The sequence below is a fragment of the Thermobia domestica genome, chromosome 15 (assembly GCF_964235325.1).
Source record: "Thermobia domestica chromosome 15, izTheDome1.hap1.1, whole genome shotgun sequence".
Taxonomy (NCBI): Eukaryota; Metazoa; Arthropoda; class Insecta; order Zygentoma; family Lepismatidae; genus Thermobia; species Thermobia domestica.
In genome coordinates this window covers 162,084,397-162,108,729 of record NC_137468.1, presented here as the reverse complement: position 1 = coordinate 162,108,729, position 24,333 = coordinate 162,084,397, and the positions used below count along the sequence as shown (strand labels likewise).

Here is a 24,333-nt window from a genome sequence, read left to right as displayed (position 1 = left end):
AATGAAAATAAATTTAGCCTCGTGGCTGCTGCTTGATTTTTCACCATTGTGTTGTAATTTGCATAATAATTTACAAGCTCCTATACCAAATAAGCAAGACCACTGGGTTATTGTAATAAATAACAGATCAGGATAGACCCTAAGAACCCTAGATCTTGCCACAGCGAAATGCATCACCACCCTCTTTCGGAAGCACACATTGGGGAACGTCAAAGTATTGTGGTCTATTTGATTGGTCTGTAGGAAGATTTTGGAAATTTCGCTTCTCCGAAGGTTCGTATTATCTATGGATTGGGGATTTCCATATCCAATTGACCACCTCTAGTGTTGTTGATTTCTATTTTTTTAGTATTTGGATACTAGCCTATTGAATAGTAAATATTCGCCTCTTAATGTGTGGTATATTTATCTACACATTAAGAAACGAATATACAATAGCTGTCGAGGAATAATTATATACCTAATGCAACAGGAAAGAAACGGCAGCGCTTGCTCCACGAAAGGATAAATTTAAAGCCATACATTAAAAAGAAAACCGAGACGCATTGGATCGACTTGAAAAACATAAAAAAAAACCCTCGAATGTAAGACTCACCCTTGGCGAAAAAAAAAAGCCCTACATAACTTAAGAATGAGAAAAGACGAATAAACATGGTAAAAACAAAGAATGAAATGGAAAAATAAAGGAACATTGTACTTACAGTCCTAAGAAAATTAAATGAAATGAAATCTTTGAGTTTTACGTCCCACGCTTATACCGGTTAGGCTAAAGGAAACGGTGATAATGAGAAATGAATGAAATGGTGGAATGAAGAAAGTGGGAGGAAACGGGAGAACCCCGAGAAAACCCACGCACACGGTGTTTGTCCACTACAAAGTTCACTTGGCGGGGGCTGGGATCGAACCCCAAGCAAAAGAGGTGAACGCTCTACCACTGAGCCACCGCGGCCCTTAGTACTAAGAAGAATCCACTCATTTCGTCACTGGAATTTATTCATGTGCATTTACTAGTACCTTCTTCTTAATGAAATTACGGTACAACAAGTGCTTCCTTAAATTTTATAGCTATCCATTATTACGCTAGTATGCGCACACATACACACAAACACAACCACCCACATCCAACACACCCTCACACACACAAGAACAATGGGTTTTATTGACATTGCAAAATTTAGGACTAAACTTTTATAACTCCAATTTAAGACACCTTTATTTTGGAGGTGGAAAATCGAAAAAGAAAGTACATCTTAAAATTAATTAATCTCTGAGGGATGAAAGCGAAAACACATAACCATTAATTTGAATTCTACATTTATTAGTTATATGTACAATGTGCACGTTTTGTCGTATAAAATAATATTCATACTGTTTGTAATGCAACAAGAAACACTGATTGTCTATATTATTTGTAATACAAACAAGAAATATGTAGACAATGCATATCTGTTGGTTATAATCTAAAACTTACAGAGATCTTTTAATAATATAAAATAAAAAGAATTAAATTTTCCTATAAATTTCGTATGAAGGAAAACACCTTTCATAGTTATTGAAAGTACAGAAATACTGCATCATATCAAAAAAGCCTCACGTGCTTAAGTAGGTTAAAAATGGGGACTGCGGTAAGTATCCCACTTCTTCGTCTATTATATCAGTATCAGTTTCTTCCATCTTTTAGTTTTCGAAAGAGATGCCTTTACCTTGATTTCCAACAAAGCGAGGAGGAACAGGTCAACATGTTTCAAGCATGCCGAATCCTTTTCATCCGCAAACAACAAGGCAGATGGAAGTGAATATCTTTCTACTAACGTTTTGAAGATTTGTGGCAATTGTTCATTTGAAGATCTTTATTTTTACTCAAGAATGATAAGTGTCTTTAAGGCTAGTTTGCACAACGTAAACTTTGCTCTTTTTTCCGCGGGAGTTAAATTTCATCGCCAGCTCTTTGGAAACCAAGCATCAGAGAAAGGTCCCTTTTCCTCCCAACGATGACAAATAGGAACACTGAAACAGAAAAAAAAAATCATGAACAATCATAGTGCAATTTTTCAGGTGGAGAAAATTAAAAAAAAAAAAAAAAATACAATACGTCATGTGCAACTACAATCAATACGCAATAAAACGATTAGTTACTGCACTCGCTTGCATGAAGTCACTTATTCTCAAAAATCCACTTTTAACGGCCTTCCATACAGCGAAATTAAACTACCATTAATTTTAGTTATTCTGTAATAGCTTAACTTTTGATTTTATTGCAGCTGTTAACTCTGATTGTTCAGGAGGATCAAACAAGTTGGGGAATATAAAACTTTATATATACAGATACATGACAAATAATTCTGAAACACTCGTAGAAGCCTACATTACGTATGTTCTCATAATATAAAATGCCACTCTAAGACCAACTTTAGGATGTGAGCTAAAAGTGACGATCAAGTATATTGATACGATATTACAACTGATGCAAAAAAAAAAAAAAAAAAAACTTTGAGTTTTACGTCCTACAGTTATGTCGGCTAGGCTAAAGGAGACGGTGATGATGAAGACTGAATGAAATGGTGGAATGAAGAAAGTGGGAGAACCTCGAGTAAACCCACGCACACTGTGTTTGTCCACCACAAAGTTCACTTTGCGGGGACTGGGATCATAACTGATGCAGACTGATGTAGTAAGAATAGTTTTTATGGTATGAAACAAAGAACTTTCTAATAATAAAATAATATAGCTACTCATTTATCAAACACAACTAGACAACGATAGAAATTCCATGTATTATCTTTCACTACTGCTATGTAACCCCCAAAATGAAGTCAAAATTCCGCATTTACATATCGTGACAGAACTGCGCTATCGGATGCAGCAATCTGACAAGCTGTACACAGGTGGAACTAACCAGAAAAGGTATCCTTCTACTGTGATAAGAAATTTTATCCTGATTGGATACGATTTGATAAGTTAAATTTATGATGCAAGACGAAACATATATTAGCATTTCAAAATATGACAAAAAATAAAGTGAAAATTACAAACAAAATGGTGTATAACTTATGTATTCCGAAAAATAAAAAATTGTGAGCAAACGCCCCCTCACTTGTTACTGGAGTATTTTTAAAAAATAAGACTTCTAGAACCAGAATTCTGTCACAAGCAGTAGGGTGAAAATCGTCTCATTATTTGTTCTGAGCAGGGTTAGAAGTTGCGGCAGTTATTATTATTATTATTATTATTATTATTAATAACAATAATAATAATAATAAAAATAAAACTTCTCTTTGGTGAAAATTATATTTTACCCCTCTGTTGAGAAAAATATTTTCGGGAGGAGTACTTTTACCCATTGAAAAAAAAAAAAAAAAGCGCGAACACTATAACATGTGATGCATTCCATATTAAAGCTTTGCTTATATATAAATAAGTCAAATAAAATAATTGCTGAAGGAATAAAAATTAATAAACAAGGAAATCTTTAAAAATCTAAAATAATAAATAAATAAATAAATAGAGTGTATCTGAAGAAGACAAGGGTAGTTGCTGAAACAGTAACATTTAAATAAAATTGGCGCAGCTGTGGCTCGGTGATAGAGCGTTCACCTCTGGTACCTGGGGCCCCTGGTTCGATCCCAGCTCACTTCAAGCGGCTTTTCTTGGAGTTCTCCAATTTTTTCCCACATTCTTCATTCCACCATTTAATTCACTTCTCATCATCACCGACTCCCTTAGCCTCAGTGCCTGATCGTGGAACGTTAAATTGAATATTTCGTTTACATAAAAGTATTGCCTTGTTCAACAATTATTTTATTTTAGTTAAGTACTAATAAAATATTACTACTTTCTTTCTTTTCTTCTTACTCGGCATTTTCTTACATGGGTATTATAAAATAACATGTCAAAAACTCACCTGTCGCAACTTTGGTATGTATGTCATCCTCCACAGTGATATTTCTAGAGCAGCTCGACGAGCAGAAAGGGGTCAGAGTTACGGCTTTCAAGTTCAGTTAAGAAAGATTCCGTGCTAGGTGGTCTGCTGTTGATCAATTCATCATTTGCAGGAGCATTGGCCACACGCTCTGGAAAGTGGGAGTACATGCAAGGCTTATTTTGGCAAATAACATGTATTTACAGCTAGGCTTATTACAACGACTAAATACATTTAACATGAAATGAAGCAGTTTAATTTCATGTAAACAGTAAAGTGAGTTTCTACTGCATTTTGTATTAAAAAAAAAAAAAAAAAAACTGAGAGCTTATAGAGGAAAATGAGTTGGCAGGAAAATATCAGCCATAAATTTCACATGCTTTCTGTTCTGGATATTTTCAGCGTAAAGGACGGTGTGAAGAAGAGTCTGAAATCGTCTCAACCTCGGTGCAGGAATGGTCACTTCTTAAATGGAAAGATACGTAAAATAAATATTGACAAACTTGTGGACAGATAGATTTTATGGATTATTGTCTGCACGTTGTTAACAAGAACCAGGGATCGGAAAATCTTTGAGTTTTACGTCCCACGCTTATGCCGATTAGGCTAAAGGAGACGGTGATGATGAGTAATGGATGAAATGGTGGAATAAAGAAAGTGGGAGGAAACGGGAGAACCCCGAGAAAACCCACGCACACGGTGTTTGTCCACCACAAAGTTCACTTGGCGGGGCTGGGATCGAACCCGGCACCCCAAGCACCAGAGGTGAACGCTCTACCACTGAGCCACCGCGGCCCCATAAGAAGCAGGGATCGGATTTGAGAACGGAGTGAGAGCGAAAAATATCGCATCTTGAACACAAAGAACACAAATGACTACCTGCGTTTTCGAACGCGGACATTTTTTGACCAAAAACACCAAGACAAGTAATTTCTTGCTATGTATTGCTTCATTTAAATTCTGCAACGTGTAAAAAAAAAAAAAAAAAAACTTACATTTATAATACAAGCTTGAAAAAATCAAGAGCTCCAATTCTGGGGTAGGTTTTATTTTTTTTTAAATAAAAAATATCCTACTCTGGGAGGGGCAGCAGATATGTAAGCCCCGAAGCAATGAGGTATTTTTTTTTTTTTTTACTGATGGGGCTGCAGTGCCTGTGGTAGAGCGTTCACTTCTAGTGCGTGGGATCTCTGGTTCGATCCCAGCTCGTGCCAAGTGGGCTTTGTGGTGGACAAACACCATGTGCCTGAGTTTTCTCGACATTCTCCCGTTTTCGCCCACTTTCTTCATAACACCATTTTTCACATTTCATTATCACCATCTTCCTTAGGCTCGGTGCCTTTCCTGGGGCGTGAAACTAAATATTTAATTTCATTTCTTTTTAATGATGAGGAATTGGTGTTCTAACTGAAAGCAGGTTTTTGACCCAAAGAGACTTCCATTGTTAATGCGCAGCCCCCAACCACGCTCCCTTAATAAGACATTTGGTTTCCTTTGAATCGTTTCACGATTAGCAGTGGAAATCATAATAATATAGTCATGTAAGGATACTTAATTGAGCTGGAATATATTTTTTTGAACTTCAGTGGCAACATTGATAAGTATCCATCATCATATGCTGGCACTGAAGTAAGTACTGTAATCTAAAATGCGAGGGAGCTGTCTACTCAATTAATGAACAAAATATTCGAACAGTCAAAAACCCGTTACATTATTATGATTTCCACACCGAATTCTGTAGCACAGTTACGGTAGCCAAGTGTCTTGTGAGGGTGTGTAGGGCGATGCTTGCAGTTTGAGAGTGCTCTCAACTGGAGTAATATCCTCCCACTGATTATGCACATATACAAGGGGGGCACTAATTTAGCAAACGGGTCTACCAAATATTCATCGATTTTGTGGATTTTTCACTAAATTTAAGACAGTAGTGCTACAAAAGGCTAAACAAAACATAACTGAGTGAGCGAAGGGGTTAGAACTTCCATAGGGCTCGTTGTTTCTAACTCTGAAGTCATACACGATTGGCATTGCAACAATTACCGAGGGTCATTTCCCAAAGGGGTTCACTCGAGCAGTCGGTTCTACCTAACAGGAAATTCATAGGTAACATACGATGTGAAACATATTTTTGTGAAGGAATGAAAGTGTGAATGTAAGTAATTAATGTCAGTACACAGCAAATTGAAATGAATTTTGGGCATTATTCGGGCAGACGGTTCTACCAAATTTTGACATATTTCTTACAGTTTCATATCAGGTTAGAACAATGCATTTCTCTTAGCAGAGCATTAACTAAATCAGAAGCTCCATTAGTGCTTGCAGATTGACTTCAGGCCTCAGTACAAATACAGCGTGGACGTAAAGCGTAACAATTTCAGTGAATAAAACATGAACCAATTTATATCAACTCCCCACTAAAAAGCAGGAATAATATATAACCGAGTCAGGGTAGGAGCACAGCAACAGGGTCCGAGCGGCAGCGACGGGATGCGTCCGTAGGGAACAGGCGCGTTAGCGACGGGGAATATACGTCTAAACGAGAATAGTGGAAGAGCACACTTACATATACAATACTTTCACTGATCACTTAAAATTCAATTCAATATGCTGTACACTGACAGTAATTACTTATATTCACACTCTTATTCCTTCATGAAAAATGTTTCTTATAATATTTTACCTATAAATTTTCTATTTGGTAGAACCGTCTGCTCGAGTGAAGGCGCATTTTGAGTGATAGTGAAAGCATTGTAAACGTAAATGTGCTTTTCCACTATTCTTCTTTACGCGCATAGTCCCCGTCGCTGACGTGCCTGTTCCCTAGGAACGCACCCCCTCTTTGCCGCTCGGGCCCTCTTGCTGTGCTCCTGCACTGATTCCAATAGAATGCATTTGTGCTTTTTAGTGGGCACCTAGCAAAAGTTGTTTCGTGTTTTATGCACTGTACTTAATATGCCACGCGTCGGGAAGGTTCTAGAACACAAGTTCCCCCATATAGGTTAACAACTAGATTGGTTCTTTTCTGTACCAAAGTTTAACATTTAATTCACATGTATTGTTGAGCGAGCGTCAGCGAGTGAAGGCGGGTTAGAGCCCCGCACGGCACGTTCTTTTCTGTCTTTGTTACAATTAAGTGGGAAGGGGGACCTGTGTTCTAGAACCTTGCCCCATGCGTCTACTCTATATTTATACTAACCCCTGTGAAGGCAATCTGCAATTAGTAATGGAGCTCCTCATTTAGTGCATATTCTGCTATAGGAAATACAATGCTCTAACCTAACCTGAAAATGTAAGAAATGTATCAAAATTTAGTAGAACCGTCTGTTCCAGTAATGCCTCCAAAAGCATACATTTACTGCCATCTCGTTGTTTCCTTGTATTTAGCAATCTTTCGCCTTGGCAAATAGTACCACAATGCGTGCAGTTTTTATTATACGGATCCATAGTATAAGTAGTAGTAGTAGGAACGGGTTAGAAGAAGCCCCGCGGAGGTTGGTTGGTCCTGTTCTCGACATGAAATAGGCAAACTTTTCGTACATTTTACAATCTATGGATCTGTATAGTAAAACTGCACCACAGAATGACATACTTTCCCATGCATACTCACTCCCATATACGGTTTATTGAGAATAATAAAACATACATTATCATTTTACTACTTTCACTATAGTATTCTACCTAAAATATTTAATTTGATACAGGCGTCTGCAAATGTTAACCTAATGGAGGTATCCTCGTTCTTTCTACGGTATTTTAATACACTGTAATAAGAAACCATAGGCAACGCTGTATGAGGAGCTAATCTTCACAATTATAATACTCAATCTGCTGAATTTTACACAGAATGCACCTAGATAGGAATAGGATAGGAATTATACTTACTTGTCTTAAAGCTGACCTTTATCACAGGTGCCTTTAACAAAACACATTATGTATATTCACATACCATCAAAACACGATTCTGCAAATGGCTCACGATTCCCAGCATGCACTGCTCGCAGTTACAGTACGGGGAACGTCCGCGCTTTTTAGCACCTAAAAAAGACGTCTATTTTTGGTGATGTTCGACACGTGATTCTTTGTACCATTCTGGCACGTGATAAACACGTACAATTTAGTCATGTTTGACACGTCATTTTTGTTACCATTTTGGTACGTGATAAAGACGTTCAAAATTTTCAAAAGACGTCATTTTGAATTCGAACCCCAAAAAAAGACGTGTTTATGACGTGACTGTGCTACTTGGGTAAGGTTAATGGTGAAACTCGGATCGCATTAACTTCCAAATTAATCCCATTCGGCTTTGGGCCGGGGGTCACCGGGATAATATCGAGAAATGTAAAAATAATCCAAAATTACCGATATTAGTGTCAAATTCATAGTTTTGGCGGTCGCTAAGATGAATGGTGATACTCCCACTGGCGTTGACTTTCAAATACAGCTAGAGATGGGCAGAATCGAGTACTTTTGAGAATCGAGTACGTACTCGATTCTGCAGGGAGAGAATCGATTCTGGACTCGGATCGGAATCGGTTTTCTTCATAATCCCCCCCCCCCAGCGCGATCTTGCGATCTAACGGTACTTAAGTGGCAAACAATTCGTATTCAAAGTTAAGTAATAACAATTTGAAGTAGTTGGCATTGTAATTATATATATATATATATATATATATATATATATATATATAATATGGTATGATTTTAGTTAATAAAGTACACATGTCTTTTTCACGATTAGCAACACGAATTAGAAGAATCATTTTATATTGCCCGCCCTCTTTTTTATGCATAGCTAAGTTCATTGTTTATCCTCCTTTTCACATCTATTTGCATCCCCGTTGTTTCTATGCACTGAATCCCACGCTTTGTAACACGCAAGCACACGAGGCTAACTGAAGTTCACTCGCCAAGTGTCGCCAAGCGAGTGGGTGGAGTTCTGGTGCATGCTGTTCACTCTACGGTGCATGCTGTTCAAAGGATTTCGGAATCAATTCCAGCCAATCAGAGCAAGCGTAGGGAATCGAGTACGGAGCTCAGAACTCATTTATGAGAAAACAATTCCGAGCACAAACAGAATCGATTCTGGATTCAGATGTCCTGGACTCGGTTTGTGAAAAGTGAGCACAAGCAGAATCGAGACCAGCTGTGCTCAGAATGGAAGTACAGGAAAGCAGATGCTCTATAAGCCTATTTGTTGGTTACTGGTCAGTCAGACTTGAATAAAGGGACAAAATTAACACAATCAATGGTACCAATATACAAGATAATTACAATTTCTAAATTGCAGGTATTCCATACGTGTATTTTAACACATACATTTGCTAAAATTATTGTAGCCTTCATTCTATGAATGGCTTTATCCCGCCAGATAATAACGTTCAACAGAATGATACGTGGTCAGTACCAAAGACGTACGCAGGGTGGGTTCTTGGGGTTCGGACCCCCTCCCCGAAATCTCGATCTGTCTGTAAATTTAATATAATTTTAGGGGTAATTTTACAAATTTTAATATAATTTATTCTCATATTGAATTTGAACGCACCAGGAAAAGCTTTGGACCCCCTCAAAATAAATTCCTGCATACGTCGCTAGTCAGTACAACGACTCAGTATCATTTATTGTTTTCGACTAATTCAGTGGCGGTTGTAGCCCTCGGTCCCCCAGTTTTTGAGTGACAAAAATAATTTAAGCTATTATTTATGTATTTTTGAAAGTGTATAGTAAACTCATGACATACATATCATAGTCTGAGGTCTTGCTGGCCCCCACAGTTTTTAATTTCTGGAAAAGATTCTGGACTCATTACCGGTACTCACAATTCACAAGTTAAAATACAATCATAATAATAATAATGAATCATGGGAATTATGAGATATGTAGTAAGTCCAGAGTTGAATTACTCATGCAGCATTTGTGGTAGGTACTGCAAATCCTAGCACAAATCAACGGCGGATCTGGCCTGGGGTCGGGGGGCTTAGGCCTCCCCCCAGTTTTCTGAGTGACAAAAATAATTTAAGCTATTATTTATATACATTGAAAGTTTATAGTAAACTTATAGTATGCCTATCATAGTCTGAGACCTGGTAGCCCCCCCCCCTCCGTTTTTACCTTCTAGATCCGAAACTGCCACAAATGCCATACGAATGCTATACAGCTGCTTATAATTATAAAGAAAGATACAGGGAACTAGGAATAACTACAGCTGCGATCAAAATTGCACTTCTGTGCTAAAAGAAGTGAGTTTTGTGGTGGATAAACACTGTGTGTGGGTTTTATTGGGGTTCTCTTGTTTCCACCCACTTTTGTCATTCCACTATTATTATTTTATTATTATCCACCTCATTATTACCGTATCTCTTAGCCTCGGTTCACGCTCGCAGGATGTTAAACTAAATAATAATAATAATAATAATAATAATCGATTACGAGTTGAGTTCATTTATGAAACATAGTTTATTCTGAGTTGGTTGAATGTAAGAATGATTAGTTATAATTAAATCGTCCATCTTGCAATACGTTACAGGGAAACTGAGCTGATATCGTAATTTAATTCGATTCTACTTTTTCGTGTAGGCCTATAGGTAATTACTTCGTTCTTCCCGATATTCATTGATTGATCGATTGGTTTAATTTTAATGCGCTTTTTCACAACCCAAGCTGATATCGAAAGTATTGTTTAAAGTAGGATACAAATTTATGCGAGTTACAGGGATAGCATTTTCACTTGTTGTAATGACATTACACTCATCTGCTGGGTAGGGGCGTATTTTCATCCTATGTAAAAATAGTTATAAGCTAATAACATCTTGTGTTAGGTACGGGGCGTTTCGGCTGAGTGAATGCGTAATTGGTCACAGAGATGTTAAAGAAATTTGACGCATGTTGTCAATTACCTCAGCTAGAAAGATATTATTTATACTCGTATTTGCTAAAATCTTCCTTTATTCTGTTATGGAATATTTTCTTCCTCGATTTAAAATTCTCTTCAACTGAATCGGACAAACTTAGGTAATAAATCCTGGCTCTCCAATGTGAATAAACAAACATTCTACGCTATATTAAAAAAAAATGCCTATCATATGCACAGAAGCATGTTGCAATTCGCTGTGCCGCATTTGTTGCTACCATACTTCTTATCTTACTGTTTCTGCTGGACTCGATTCTTACTCCTTCCATGGCTTGCTTTACTGGCCTTCTCCTCCCTCCGCTGATAACAAGACGAAACAAGGAGTACGCTACTTTAGTGAATTCAGTCGAAGCTCTTTACGCTGCGTAAGGGTTAGTTTCCTATCAGTTGGTATATGAATAGCAGAAATGTGTTCTGTATACGCAGCTTGTTGAATGCACTGTCAGGGAGGTGAGCCACTGATTGAGCATAATAAAACCGAATACAGAACCGATCCAGAATCGAATCCAGAAAGCGCGTACATGAAGTCATGAACGTAGGATCACCAACGCAGGCCACTAAATGAGAATACTTAAACCGAATCCAGAATCGAGTCCAGAGAAACCGAGCACAGAGAATCGAGTACAGTAAGGAATCGAGTGGAATCGATTCTTGGACTCGATTCTGCCCATCTCTAAATACGGCCCCCATCGGCTGGGAACCAGATGGTGTCAGGGGGTGTTTACCAGGATATGTAACAGTAATAAAAATGGCAGATATATTTTTCTTCCGTTGTTCTGTTTGTTTACATAGATATTTTATCTGGCCCGTGCAAAGAATGGGCATTTCAGCTAGTGTATATATAAACCCTAGTGATACTGCAATTCCATAGTATAATTCGTTTTCCAGACACGAGTCGTTGACACATTTGCATTTTGATCGGCCATATTGAGTTCAATACGTCAACGTCCGCGAAATTTCAAACCAATAGATGTGTAGTGTTCATACATATATCAGTCTGCAAAACATTAAGTCAATCTGCCCATGGGAAGTGGATGAGAGATTGCTTGCAAAAGTCGATTGGCATGACCTTCGGGCGGTCATATTGGATTTATCCTTTGCTGTCGGCCCGGCATATTTCACCAATATTCCTTCATGGCCCTCCTCTATCTAAATATATGCGCAGTTTCCGGATCCCCGATTCTTGGGAGAGAACCTTTACTTGTTAGGCCTGGTATACATTTTAGATTAAAACCGTACTTAATTGTAAGTTCTAATTACATTTCACTTGTTTTAGTTTGACCATCGACCGCTTCAAACTCGATCCATACCATTTAGCTACACTGAAAAAAGCCAAGTCCAGATATAAGAAGAAAACGAGGATAAAATGCTTTCTGTTGGAACACCATGACAAGACGGTGATGTCAATTGTAATACTGGGTGCAACACCCTTATTTCATGTGACTACGTACACTCATGTCCAAAATGATTAGCGCATATCTATAACTATTTTCTTGTAAGAATATAATTTGGTAACGATTTTGCAGGATACTTTTAATACTGATACTATGTGTATAATCGGGAAATGTATATTTATGGTAAATTTCATAGGAAAAGAATTTAAAATACGAAAATTAGAATGAGTAAAACAAAATGTTGCTAAATGGACAAGAAAGTTTTATTTTCGTTTTATTGTTCTTATTTACTGCTCTCTTGACATGAAATTTTCCACATACATGTCTTTGCCGATTATACACATAGTAACATTATAAGAAATACCGGGCGAATTCGTTATCGAATTATATTTCTACAACATCATATTTATAGACATGCGACAATAATTTTGGACATGAGTGTACGTCAGTAAGTGAGAGTATCAATTACACCTGTGAAAACAGTAAGCAGCGCTCTCACTTACTGACTATGTCGCCATAGAAATGAGACTGTTTCACCCAGTATTACGATTGACACCACTGTCTTGTCATAGTGTTCCCAACAGAAAGCATATTATCCTCGTTTTCTCTTGAAATCTGGACTTCACTTTTTTTTCAGTGTATATGCAATTATTCAAAGACTTACAGTTAGTAATATGCATTGTGTTGATTTTTGGGTTGGTTTGTTTTAGTTTAACGTCCCACGGTTATGCAACGGCGGCTAAAGGAGACGTGGAGCTACTGATTATAGTGGAACCACTTCAGTCGTTCAACTGTACACTGAGAAAAATCCATTATCCGGACAGCGGTATATTGTACAAATACAAGGATTCGTTACGTTTACTAAGGAAATCTGTACGGAGCGTACTTTATCCATATACTACATAGGTACTGCCTTTTACTCGCTTAGATATTACATCATGTCGCTGCAGGATGTCTGACATCTCACAATCTTCCGTATTTTACATACGAATACGTATGTTAAATACTTCAGCTATATGTTATATACGTCCATCTGTGTGTGAGATCCAGACCGCCTATAGACACTCTTTCTTTCGAAATGGCTGACGTCATTGAACTACCGTCTTTTGCTTGCGAAACGAGGTTGTTTACAAACGGAAAAGAAGAGAGGAAGGAAACAAGTGCTTGGGTAAGTACACTAGTTAACTATTACTTTAGTTAAATATTCCATTAATTATATATTCTTTTAGTGTAACTTGCTTTAATATAGTACTAAGTAAGTAATGTAGTTTATGAATACAATTCTTACTATTGTAAAACTCGTTAATGATTGAGGACAATGGAATGGGTGAATCTGAATTTTGAGAAATCTTTGAATATTAATGTTTTGAAACATTTTACATTTCAAGGTAGCAAAATGAATGTTATGTGTTTATTCATTCCGTTTTATATGTGACGATTTATTACTTGGAGCAGTTTTACTACAGGGCTGCTTAACATAATTGCATAACTAAAGGAAGAAAACGGCCTGGGACCTATATGTTAGGTACCACTCCGGCATTTGCCTGCTGTGAATGAGCAAAAGCCAAGGAAACCTCATTCAGGATGGCTGGACTTAAAATCTTTTGATACTTTTTCGACCGAGTTCCCCCACCGGGAACGAACCCGGGACCGTTCGCACCGAAGGCGAGAGCGTTAGCGAATACGCTACGCGGGGCCACTAGTGTAGTTTAGAAAACTCATTTTTACTAGGATATTTGCAAGATTTTTTTTTCTTTTAGTTTAACGCCCCATGATTGTACATCAATGTAAGAGAGAAGGTGACGATGAGATACATGATAATGGTGGAATCAAGAAAATGTAAGGAAACTGGAAAGTCTTAAGAATAACCACAACTACAGTGTTCACCAAAAGCCTATTTGTCGGGAGCAGGAATCGAACCAGGGACCTACCGCGTCAGAGGTAAGCGCTCTCAGAGCTTTCTTTTGTTTAAAGAACTTGTTTACAATGAAATATATATATATATATATATATATATATATATATATATATATATATATATATATATAACGAAGATATTGACATATTTTACAGCCTCACTGAAATTTTTAAAAAAAAAGTAGTCAGGGAGAGCTTACTTGTCAGGTTTTTATTTTTTAATTTAATTTATTTTTATTTATTTATTTTTGCTTTGTTATGTTCCCTAGTTAATTAATGTTTGGGTTACTGAAAATTAAAACCTTTTTAGTATTATTGTTATGTCATCACTTTGGAACCAAAACGTTAGATTTTTTTCTTGTGTTTTCATATAGGAAGTTGGTGAGTTTGTGCCTTAGCACTGGTTTGGTTTCTAGAACGTAATTGAAGGTCATGTTGAGTTGAGTCTTGGTGGGTTTGAGTTCGTGAAGTGTCAGGCACTGCTTGTGCCCCTGTCTTCTGTTTGTGATGTTTCCTGGCTTTGGGCTGTGACGTATTTATGTTGAGGAGTACCAACGCAGGCCGCGTGATATACAGGTAGCTACAACACAGCTTCAACAGTTAACGAGTGCCAGGTCTTTGAATTTCAGCTTTCGTTACGGCGTGACTAATGCAGTATAGTGCTAGATTGAAATTCTATGGGTGGTAAAAACGGTATGGTAAGAAATACAACGTAATTGTTATTAGTTTAATTAGTGTTTCTTCATAGTATTGTTTCACTATTTCTAGAAGGAATTAAGTATTAACGAAGTAATGAATAAGCAAAAGCACACATTGATTGACGTTTACTATTTCTCATACTCCATTGAGAATGTTTTGATCCTCAATTGCGCAAACATCCAGTGTGCGTTTATTTTCTTTCTTTTTTGGGGGGTTTACACTGCCTCACAGATGAGCTCCCTCGTGGCTAAGTGGTTAATGAACACGCCTTTGGCGTGGGACACCCGGGTTCGATTCCCGGCCGGGGGCCGCGGTGGCTCAGTGGTAGAGCGTTCACCTCTGGTGCTTGGGGTCCCGGATTCGATCCTAGCCCTGCCAAGTGAACCTTGTGGTGGACAAACACCGTGTGCGTGGGTTTTCTCGGGGTTCTCCCATTTCCTCCCACTTACTTCATTCCACCATTTAATTCATTGCTCATCATCAGCGTCTCCCTTAGCCTAACCGGCATAACTGTGGGACGTAAAACTCAAAGGTTTCATTTCATTTTTTCTTAATCTCTTGCACCGACCGACCGATCTCGATCAAATTTCCAACGTAGATGCGGTTCTGGCCTGGGAGTGTTTTTAGCTATTTACTTTGACAGAACTTAGGGGAGGGGGAGGAGGGGGACAGAAAAAATAAATGACTTAATTTACTTTGAAGTGTAAAAGTGCGAGCGTTTTCTTCTCTCTCTCTCTCTCTCTGTCTCTCTCTCTCTCTCTTCACTCCTCCAGTCTCCTCTCACTTTTAGGGCCGCGGTGGCTCAGTGGTAGAGCGTTCACCTCTGGTGCTTGGGATCACGGATTCGATCCTAGCCCCGCCAAGTGAACCTTGTGGTGGACAAACACCGTGTGCGTGGATTTTCTCGGGGTTCTCCCATTTCCTCCCACTTACTTCATTCCACCATTTCATTCATTTCTCATAATCACCGTCTCCTTTAGCCTAACCGGCATAACCGTGGGACGTAAAACTCAAAGATTTCATTTCATTTTTTCCTCTCACTTTGATTTCATGATTTCGCACTCTGATGAAAAGTATTAAATACCGCCAGGAAAAGTACTAATATATAACCTCTCTTTTAGGCGCCCCTCCAACCACGCGCCCGGGACACGTGCTTTGCTTGCTCGCCCATAGCTGCGGCTCTGTGAGCTACATAAGTAACATACAATGCTTACGTAATACTTTGGGTCATAAGTACTATTAAGAAAGGAAGAATTGCATTTTTTTAACTTTGGGAAAGGAGCTACTATGGGATTAAAGATAAGGTAGGAAAGGCAACACATTCCAGTCTATGCTTTCACCCAGCAGACATATTGTTTGGAACCAAAAAAATGTGACTTTTGGAATCTTGTACTTAGGTTCACAGCGGAAGCGACGAAATAACTTGAATCATCCATTGTAGCTCTCCCCGCAACCAGTTTCTAAAATGTTGGCAATAAGTTTGCGAAACGAGAGGTGACGACTCGAATTTTGGGTGAAAAGTCGCTATAAGAAATAATCGAGAAATTCATTGTCTATAAGCATTGTAAAAGTTGTAGATGTAAACTAAACAATATGTTCTACTCACTGGCGCAAATCCAGGGGGGGATGACGGATACATGTCCCCTCCAATCTTGGAACTGAGGGGGACTTCTCCCAAATAATCCGATTTGAAATGTGTTTTTTGGGAGAAATTTGATGATTTTTGTCCGATTGCTACAAAGGAACGTGAGATGTCCCCCAGAATAAGCCTCAAATCTGCAGCCTCCTAACGCTAAAGACAACTCTGATCCTCCACAACATTGTTTTTCAACTTCATAAGTATTTTGGACATCGCCAAAAAAAGTATGGTAACGGTCTTACCCCCCCTCCCCCCCAATGTTGAAGACAGATTTGCGCCGCTGGTTCTATTCACATCTTTGTAAACAGGGCGCAACCAATCCTTTAATTCAGGGATCATTTCAGGCTGTTTCGGGTACTTTTGTTCATGTTGTGGTCAAAATAGTTCCGAAATAATTAACACTACAGTACTTACGTTAAGCAATTTTTTGTAAAAGAAAAAGTGCAGAATAATTAAAAGACCCCAGAGGACAAATATAACAAACACCTTCTTCGCCTTTTTTCACGCATCTATAGCTAATCTTGTTGCTATCGGTAATGATGTATTACGTGTGTCTCTCAACGGAAACTCTGCGAACTAAAGGACATCAAGTTTGTAGTTATTCTTCGTTAGAGGGCAAGGGTAACATAACAATGCAGGATTGTGGAGTAGTGAGTACGCTGTATTTCCAAACTCTTCATCACTTGCGCTGATTAAAACAAACAAACAGAAAAAAAGAACGTAAAAACTGTTTTGAACTAATAATGCTTCTCTACAGATGAACATTTTGTTTGCAGCAAAAAGTCGCTAAATGTGTAAGTAGGTAAATCGTTATTTAAAAATCACCCAAAAAAGTCTCCAATCGGAATTTTTTTTTTTTTGTCGTTATCGTAGGGCGACCATACGTCCCGTTTTGACCGGGACAGTCCCGTTTTAGGGGCGTGTCGCGGCCGTCCCGTCAGTAGATGGAAAAAAGTAGTATTCGTCCCGTTTTATGTAAATGAAAGAAGTAAATAACAAACCCAGTACCTTTACTCCTTTTAAAAGTATTAATAATAACAAAGCGGCAAAAATTGAACTGAAAATCCCTATATTAAACATACTCTATAGTTCGCAGTACTGCTCGAAAGGCAGCAGAGGTTTTAGCAGTTGGTTGTGTGTTAAACAAACTTCAACGTATCTTTCCTTTTTCATAAGTACCCGCTCTGTAACGAAGAGAGAGAGGGGGAACTCTGATATCAAGGCACTGATAAGAACAAAGGTAGATCTAAAAGTCTAGTGTTGCAAGAACCTGTCCCGTTTTTAACTGAAAATTTTATGGTCACCCTGCGCTATCGTTGAGGTCGAATTCCCCTTATTTAGCGACTTTACCCAAAATTGGCAACATTGACCCCCACCGAACAACACCCCGTCATCTTGAGCCTAGCCAGCATAATAGTGGGACGTAAAACTTAAAGATTTCATTTCGAACAACACTCCCAGAAACCTACTGTTATACTATTCTCAAACCACCCTTTCGTACAGTTCTCCCTATTCGAAAAAAAAAAAATGTAAATAGCAGTGTTCATACATAAATATGGAACTCAATTTCCCTGAATTTTGCAGGTTTTCCAGGTATTAATTTTGCAATTTCCAGGTCTAGTGGAAGAAACTAATAGTACGAGAACACATAAATTTTAAGAATACTATATTTATATATTTGAGAATGGCCACCCTTCTCCCCAATGAACGATTGCAATTAAATATTGAGTCACAAGAAAATAAATAATTAAAATAAATAAAATTTAAGTTGAAAAATATTAAGTTGAGAAGCCTACTAAGGGAATTATATAATACTTTTGTTCCATACTTGAATACATTCAAAATATACAAAAAAATATTGGCTTGGGGAAGAAAAAAGGGCCCGCGAGATTTTAACTGATTCTTGTAGTACTCGACGACAGAAATAGATTACTGAAAGAATTTTCAAAATCGGCACAGGCAAACATGAAGAAAATCGCATTTTCAGGTACCGGTTCAAAATGAGAAGAAAAAAGGACCGCGAGATTTTAACTGATTCTTGTAGTACTCGACGAGAGAAATCGATTAGTGAAGGAATGTTCAAAATCGGCGCAGGCAAGCATGAAAAAAAAATCCCACTTTCATATACCGGTTCAAAATGGGGAAGAAAAAAGGGCCCGCGAGATTTTAACTGATTCTTGTAGTACTCGACGACAGAAATAGATTACTGAAAGAATTTTCAAAATCGGCACAGGCAAACATGATGAAAATCGCATTTTCAGGTACCGGTTCAAAATGGGAAGAAAAAAGGGCCCGCGAGATTTTAACTGATTCTTGTAGTACTCGTCGAGAGAAATCGACTAGTGAAGGAATTTTCAAAATCGGCGCAGGCAAGCATGAAGAAAATTGCATTTTCATGTACCGGTTCAAAATGGGGAAGAAAAAAGGACCGCGAGATTTTAACTGATTCTTGTAGTACTCGACGAGAGAAATCGATTAGTGAAGGAATGTTCAAAATCGGCGCAGGCAAGCATGAAGAAAATCGCATTTTCATGTACCGGTTCAAAATGGGGAAGAAAAAAGGGCCCGCGAGATTTTAACTGATTCTTGTAGTACTCGAAGACAGAAATAGATTACTGAAAGAATTTTCAAAATCGGCACAGGCAAACATGAAGAAAATCGCATTTTCAGGTACCGGTTCAAAATGGGGAAGGAACAAGGTCCCGCGAGTTTGAACCGCTACGATGTATGTTCACGAATGTGCCCGTCTTCTCAAATTTAGTTAATTACTGTGACACTGAAACATGTGACACAGAGTCACATTGTGGATGACTCTGCAATCGGCAACCACTGCACATATACTCCTCCCGCCCCACAGTTTGATTATTTCGATCCATTCCTCACGTGCTAACGGCATGGTTCAACATCTGCAAGAAAGAGGTAAATGTAACGTTCAATTGGCAATAGCTTTTCACCAAATTAAGCTGCATGAAATCTGATTGCATATTTGACATACTGAGAAAATTCTAGCCCGTGGCCATATGTATCACATATCCCACCAGTTCATAAAAATTTTGAACACAAAATTACGGTCGTCCGTGTGACGTACTCCCAAAAGGCCTAATGTGTATCACCCACCTCACATTCAATGAAACCACATCCGTGTAGAATTAAGAAAGGAACCTCTTATGATGTATACAGGATGTCTCAAACGTTCCCTGACATAGGGTAACTCTGTTATTATCAGAGTTACGACAAAATGTAAGAGGAAAAACATCTCGAAATATGACGTTTTCAATCTAAAGTGAACACTTTTTTAAAAAATCGGACAAGATGAATGTGCTGTATACTCTTTATGCACCCAATTTTAAATGAAAATGCAACGTTGTCATTTACCTGGACCCACGACATAGGTGAATGAAGTTACTGTTTGAAACGGGGGCTGGCCATCGACATGTTAGCGTAAAAGACAGTAACTTCACTCACTTCTGTTGTGGGTCCAGGTAAATGGCAACGTTGCATTTTCATTTCACATTGGGCGCATAGAGAGTGTACAGCGCAAACGGGTCATCCGATTTTAAAAATTCCTTCACTTTAGATTGAAAACATCATAATTGGATATGCTTTTCCCTCCTACATTCTGTTGTAACTCTGATAATAACAGAGTTACCCTATGTCAGGGGACTTTTGAGACACCCTGTATACCTTATTTAATGTATGTTTGATGTCACTATAACTGTAGTATAATTTAGTTTGTTTAAATTTACAATTTAATACAAGTAGATTCGGATTTACATGCGTAGGATTTTGTATGCATCTAACTAATGAATTCTTTTATTTTTATGCTTAACTTAGTAACTTGGCTTTGGACTGCAACTGATTATTGTAACCCATTATTGCTTGAGAAGAAACAAGATATCCGAATCTTCATTTGGAGAAATCAAAGGTCTATTGGAAAGCTGGGGATTACAATCATTAATTTCTACATTTCAAGGTGCGTAGTAAATTATATATTGTGTTTATTGTTAAATTACTATTATTGGGTTTAGAATCAATGAAGCACTTCATGATATTTTATGGGGATCAAGATGGGTGCCGGATAGATAAGTATTTGAGCGTCAGGCTCTTATTTCTTTTCAATTTAATATTTAATCAATGATTATTTTTCTCCCTCATTATTCCACCAAATCGTATTCCAAGATCATATATCCATTTTTGTTCGATATATCCATATTTTTGATCTCTTTCATATTTCTATATTTTCGATTTTTGATATTGTTTATATTTCGATATTGCTGTATTTTTCGATATTTCGAACAAGTTTCGATAGTTTGTCGACATCGATTATCTATATCTAAATTCGGATATCCCAAAGCCCTATCGAGCACCCTCCGAAATGAAGTTTTTGGCTATGGACCTGATTAGGGATGCGCACGAGACAAGACGAGACAATTTTTGTTACGAAATTCGAGACAAGATAGAGCTTTTCCAATAGAAACGGATCCAGTTTTCGAGACGAGACAACTTTCGCGGCACCTTTTCGAGAGGAGACAACCTCAAATCTTTTCTCTTGCGCATCCCTAGACTTGATCATGAGTTATCAAAAAAAAAAAATGTTAATGAGAAATAACATGTAAATACAATATAGGTAGCTAAAACATTTTTGTTTTCATTCTTCAGTAATGCATTGTTATTAATCTCAGGGGGGGCGGTGGCTCAGTGGTAGAGCGTTCACCTCCGGTGCTTGGGGTCCCTGGTTCGATCCCAACTCGCGCCGTGTGGACTTTGTGGTGGACAAACACCTTGCTCGTGGGTTTTCTCGGGGTTCTCCCGTTTCCTCCCACTTTGTTCATTCCACCATTTCACTCATTTCTCATTATCACCGTCTCCTTATCCTAACCGGCATAACCGTGGGACGTTAAACTTAAAGATTTCATTTTTTATTAATCTCAGCATTTTATAGTGTATTCTTAAGCTTAAGGTGATGTATAATTAAATTTTGAATTCAGTTAACTTATTTTGTTTCTCAGATTGTTTTTAAAATGTATGTACAATTGTTTATGTTCATTCTCGAGAGTTTAAAGTGACGTATAGTTATTAAACATAGTATTTAATATTGTACTCTTAACGTGGAAGTGATATACAGTTAACTTTTGTATTCAGTTAACATTTTTCTTTCTGAAATTGCTTTAAAAAGTATGTAAAAACGTTTTTATTTTCTTTCTTGAGTGCTAAAAGTGATGCAAAGTTATTAAGCTTACTACTTTATATTGTATTCTCAACCCTAAACTGATACACAGTGCGTTTTTGAATAAATTGTCAAGTTATTTGAGTGATGAACACTGGTAGAAAATCCTGACTACTACTGGAACATTTTGATTTTAAGGTGACGACTACTGGTGCAAGGATTTTAAAATATTGTTTTTCCTTCAAGGGCTACTCCTTTTTAAATTCTGACTACATGGTCACTATAGGAAGGATCAGTGAGTCTTTCCAACTATGGTACAGCTCCGACAGATTCACGATGCTCAGAGAAGAGACAAAATAGTATGTTTTCAAACTTAAAGTGAGAACCACTGGCGTTTTTACCTTGCTATGCAAAAGTAAGTGAGTACTCCAATGGGGTTCCAATGCGGTACCTAATTTCTGCATTTTAGATATATGGAAATACATGTCTCTAAAATGTAAAGAACTGATTTTTTTAGGGGGGGGAATAAACTATAGGTACAGGGCCGGCGAGAGGGGAGGGCAGGAGGGGCCAGAGCCCTGGGGCCCAGGGCCCCAAAGGGGGCCCGGCGGCCGAGGATAAAGAATTACTAAATGTTGTATATTCTTGCTCAGTTCGCTTCCAAGGAGTGTGCTCTTTGTGTAATAATTTTTGTGTACTGTGGTCTTGCAAAGAAATGACAGGTGACCAGATCCAAGAACAAGCAGCTGCACTAGTCCAGCGATACCCAAAAGATTTAGGAGATGATCTTTCTGATGAACTGCATAGCCTGAAATTGATATATTCGGCCAATTTTGGTGAGAAAACGCTTTCACCATGGGATCTCCTAAATAACATCAAAACTTTGAACCTAGAAACTTTATTTCCAAATCTGACAGTGGCCCTTCGTATATTCCCCACAATCCCTGCTACCGTTGCTAGTGCAGAGCGCTCCTTCTCTCTGTTAAATAGAGTAAAAAATGTTTTACGTTCTACAGTATGTCAAGACAGATTATCAAGCTTAGGCTTGTTGGCAGTGGAGACAGAACTTGTCAAGTGTACCAAACTGGAAGCTATCATTGATGAATTCGCCCTGAAAAAGGCCAGAAAGGGAATTTTGTTGTAACTATACGTAGAAAAGGATACATTGTAACTGTAAAAGTTGTCTAGTATTAACGCATATAATAAATTTCTCCTACAGACAATTACTATTAATATCACCTTATTAATCACACTATAGTTAATTTGAGCAATATTTCATTGAAATAACTAAATTAGGCCTAATGCCTCATGTCTCTAATTAAGGAAGACTAACTGCATAGCTTACTTCTATATAATTATTTCTAGCAACAACTAGTGCAAAGATATTCATAGTACAGGATAGGTTGGATGGTTTCTCAACTTTTATTAACTATTTAATACGTTCTTTTTGTATTTCCTTCACAAATTAGTTTGTTTTGAGCATTTGATTGAGCATTGGGGGAGAACGTTTGCTATTACAAATAGATAAGTTACTTTTTTCTGTATTTTGATACCGTTGTATTAAATATATTATTTTTTATTCATTTTATTTTTGAAGCCTTCAAAAATCTTAGAACCAACAACTATAGGGTGTAAACAAAATCATAAATAGTAAATTAATGAGGTTTTTTTTTGTTGTTGTTGTTCTTTTGTTTTGTTTTCAGCGAACAGTGAACATAGGCTAGGTTCAGAGTTCTTATTATTCACTTATTTGGAGATATAGCAATACTGTTTACCATGTAAATTAAACGCATTAATGGTCTAATAAAGACTTCAAAATAAGCCGTAATGTTCATTTTAGTTTACCTCCGTCCAGAGTGGTAAGTACGTAAAAGCTTATAAGGGGAAGTGTAAGGGGCCCGGGATTGCTCAGCCCCGGGGCCCGCGACCGCTCTCGCCGGCCCTGTATAGGTATGTGGGGCTTGCATACTTGACGCTACAATTCGGAAATTGAATTAAAATATGACTAACGGCTATCAAGATGTTGTCAAATAAAGGGAGGACCAACACAGTTAAGGGGTTTTCGTGTTAGATGCTAAAATTTCCGAAATCGGTCATGGAAAGTTAATAAACACCAGTAGCAATTTCATCTTAAAGTAATTAGATATCTTCATGGGGTGTTAGAACATCATGGAGTCTACCAAAATTAAATTTTAAAAGCTTTTGAAAATATAATCTGACATTTGTAAACAGTATTTGAAATATGTATTTACCCAAAACTTCCAGCTAGTACATCTAACATCTGGAGAAACACTGTGAAATAAAAGCTTGAAATTTCGGAAACAATTATTGGTCGCAACAAAATTAAATAAGATGGTACTTCTATGGGTTAAATCAGTACCTCAGTACAATTTCGATCGAAAGATTAGTTCAGTCCTAGGTTTTCTTCAGGCAATTCCAAGGGTTCATCGAGCTGTGCAAAAGAATGAAAATTCGCTGTCAATATCTAAGATAGTAAATAAGATATAAGGAATTATATATTTTATGACGTGAAAATAGAGATCTTTATGGATTTGTACTTTTGGGTCTTTCCTAAAAGAAAAAAATTCAGAAAACTACTGTATATACCTTAATAGACAATTCAGTGGGCGGGGACACAGTAGCTTAGTGGTAGGGTATTTAACTAATCTTTTTTTTTTTTTTTTTTTGCAG

At 37.6% G+C, this 24,333-nt stretch overlaps 1 protein-coding gene and 1 long non-coding RNA gene across 3 annotated transcripts in view; one reads left to right on the top strand and one right to left on the bottom strand.

The window, feature by feature from the left end:
• Window positions 1–24,333, top strand: part of Ppat-Dpck (Bifunctional Phosphopantetheine adenylyltransferase - Dephospho-CoA kinase) — a 220,825-nt gene that overhangs the window by 90,673 nt on the left and 105,819 nt on the right. The gene's annotated exons all lie outside the window — the stretch shown is intronic.
• On the bottom strand, window positions 1,250–8,456 carry LOC145671944 (uncharacterized). The gene is made up of 3 exons (XR_014128592.1): window positions 7,802–8,456; window positions 3,902–4,070; window positions 1,250–2,007 (listed from the first exon to the last, which is right to left on the bottom strand). It is a non-coding gene; the product is annotated as an uncharacterized LOC145671944 (long non-coding RNA).